A 2,853-nucleotide genomic window follows, 5' to 3' on the forward strand; every position below is an offset into this window, starting at 1 on the left:
GGACTGATCTCCTTTAGGATGGACTGGTTGGATCTCCTTGCAGTCCAAGGGACTCTCAAGAGTCTTCTCCAACACCATAGTTCAAAAGCATCAATTTTTCGGCACTCAGCTTTCTTCACAGTCCAACTCTCACATCCATACATGACCACTGGAAAAACCATAGCCTTGACCAGACAGACCTTTGTTGGCAAAGGAATGTCTCTGCTTTTTAATATGTTATCTAGGTTGCTCATAACTTTCCTTCCAAGGAGTAAGCATCTTTTAATTTTATGGCTGCAGTCACCATCTGCAGTGATTTTGGAGCCCAAAAAAATAAAGTCTGTCACTGTTTCCACCGTCTCCCCATCTATTTCCCATGAGGTGATGGGACCAGATGCCATGATCTTAGTTTTCTGAATGATCTTAGTTTTATTAGTTTTCACTTTCATCAAGAGGCTTTTTAGTAGCTTTGCGCAGTGGCAGTATCGTAGCCAATGAGGTTTATCCGAGGCGCGATTATTGCTAATTGAAAAAAAAAAAAAAAAGAGGCTTTTTAGTTCCTCTTCACTCTCTGCCATAAGGGTGGTGTCATCTGCATATCTGAGGTTATTGATATTTCTCCCGGCAATCTTGATTCCAACTTGTGCTTCTTCCAGCCCAGCGTTTCTCATGATGTACTCTGCATATGTTTAAATAAGCAGGGTGGCAATATGTAGCCTTGACGTACTCCTTTTCCCATTTAGAACCAGTCTGTTGTTCCATGTCCAGTTCTAACTGTTGCTTCCTGACCTGCATACAGGTTTCTCAAGAGGCAGGTCAGGTGGTATGGTATTCCCATCTCCTTCAGAATTTCCCACAGTTTATTATGATCTACGCAGTCGAAGGCTTTGGTGTAGTCAATAAAGCAAAAATAGATGTTTTTCTGGAATTCTCTTGCTTTTTTGATGATCCTGCAGATATTGGCAATTTGATCTCTGGTTCCTCTGCCTTTTCTAAAACCAGCTTGAACATCTGGAAGTTCATGGTTCACATATTGCTGAAACCTGGCTTGGAGAATTTTCAGCATTACTTTACTAGCGTGTGAGATGAGTGCAATTGTGCGGTAGTTTGAGCATTCTTTGGGATCGCCTTTCTTTGGGATTGGAATGAAAACGGACCTTTTCCAGTCCTGTGGCCACTGCTGAGTTTTCCAAATTTGCTGGCATATTGAGTGCAGCACTTTCACAGCATCATCTTTCAGGATTTGAAATAGCTCAACTGGAATTCCATCACCTCCACTAGCTTTGTTCGTAGTGATACTTTCTAAGGCCCACTTGACTTCACATTCCAGGATGTCTGGCTCTAGGTGAGTGATCACACCATTGTGATTATCTGGGTCTTGAAGACATATGCATACATACACATATACTGTGTGCCTGAGCAGTTGGGGCAAATTATGGACAACAGATAAGATATAAAAAACAAAAAGCCCAACTGCCACTTCTGAAGAGCCTGGAGCAAAGCAGGGTACTGCACATGCCCCCTGCACACACAGCACCACTCCAGCCCCACCCCTGGACCCACCCTGACCCTCACCCCATATAAGAAACCAGTTCACCACCACCCACACCTCAGGGAGCAAGTAAGGGAACCTGTTGTCTATTCTCACTGCCCCCCCCACCCCCCTGCCGCTGTAGCAGAGACCCCAATAAAGCCTTGCCTAAATTTCTTGTCTGGCCTCTAATCAATTTCTATTGATTAACAAGGCCAAGATCCCTGGTTGGTAGTTGGGAGGAGTCTACCCATTGGCCCCGAGGCAGCAGAAGGCATTCTGGTCCTGGCTGGAGTCCTCCGCAACCTTCTAGGTCTGCAGGTGGGTCCCATACCCTGATGGCCTAGGACCCCCACTCATGGCCACCCCTGTCCTGGGTGTCTTGGCCCAGGCATAGGTATGGAACATGAGACACGGTTGGTTTTGGGCCCACTTTGGGAAGGATGAAGCAAAGCTCAAGGGGAAAAAAGACAGAGGCTGAAGAATCACACTTGAACCAGGCCCTACATTGACTCTGATTGGCTTCTAAGTGCAGGGACATGCTGCTTTTCCCACCCTAAGCAGCTGCATCCTCCTGGGGCTGGTGGGTCAGCATGGAGATGAGACCCAGTTCCTTTCCAGTCCTTTCAGCCTAGTCCCAGCTGAGCAGAGCCCAGTGGGCACCAACATGACCTCATCCAGATGCCGAGTGCCTCTCCCCCCGCCCCCAGAGGTATGGGGACACTTGTCACTTCTCAGGGCACACTGGCACTTCTCCTCTGGTCCCCGCTGGAGCATGTGGCTGAGGTCAGCGGCTGTGTGGCTGGTGTCCAGCCACTCTTGGCTCTGCCCACCTCCACGTCCTGTGGCACCAGCAGCATCACTCAACAGCTGTTTGCACACACCTGATGCAGTGCTTCTTTCCTGAGGATGTGATCCTGCAAAGGGACTCAAAACAGTGAAGGCAAGTGATGAAGGAGGACTTATGACCAAAGAAACACCTACCGCTCATCAAGAAGCACAATTTCAGGCTAGGGCTGTCCACTCACACAGTGGGCTATGTCTGCTGCCGGAAAGCAGGATTCTGCTTCATTTTCTTAATGATATTTTTTTTTTATGTAGACCATTTTAGAAGTTTTTGTTGAACTTGTTGCAATATTTTCTGCATGTGAGACTTTAGTTCCATGACCATGGATCGAATCTGCACCCCATGCATTGAAAGGTGAAGTCTTTTTACATTTTATTTATTTTTTATTTTTGGCTGCGCTCGATCTTCATTGCTATTCAGGCTTTTCTCTAGTTGCAGAAAGGAGGGACTACTCTCTAGTTGTGGTGCATGGGCTTCTCTTGTTGCAGAGCTCAGG

At 46.9% G+C, this 2,853-nt stretch overlaps 1 pseudogene; it reads left to right on the forward strand.

Annotated features, from left to right (window-relative positions):
- Positions 1 to 444: 444 nt before the first annotated feature.
- On the forward strand, positions 445 to 565 carry LOC136147719 (U4 spliceosomal RNA; annotated as a pseudogene).
- Positions 566 to 2,853: the final 2,288 nt, after the last annotated feature.

This window comes from Muntiacus reevesi, chromosome 15 (genome assembly GCF_963930625.1).
Source record: "Muntiacus reevesi chromosome 15, mMunRee1.1, whole genome shotgun sequence".
NCBI classification, from domain to species: domain Eukaryota; kingdom Metazoa; phylum Chordata; class Mammalia; order Artiodactyla; family Cervidae; genus Muntiacus; species Muntiacus reevesi.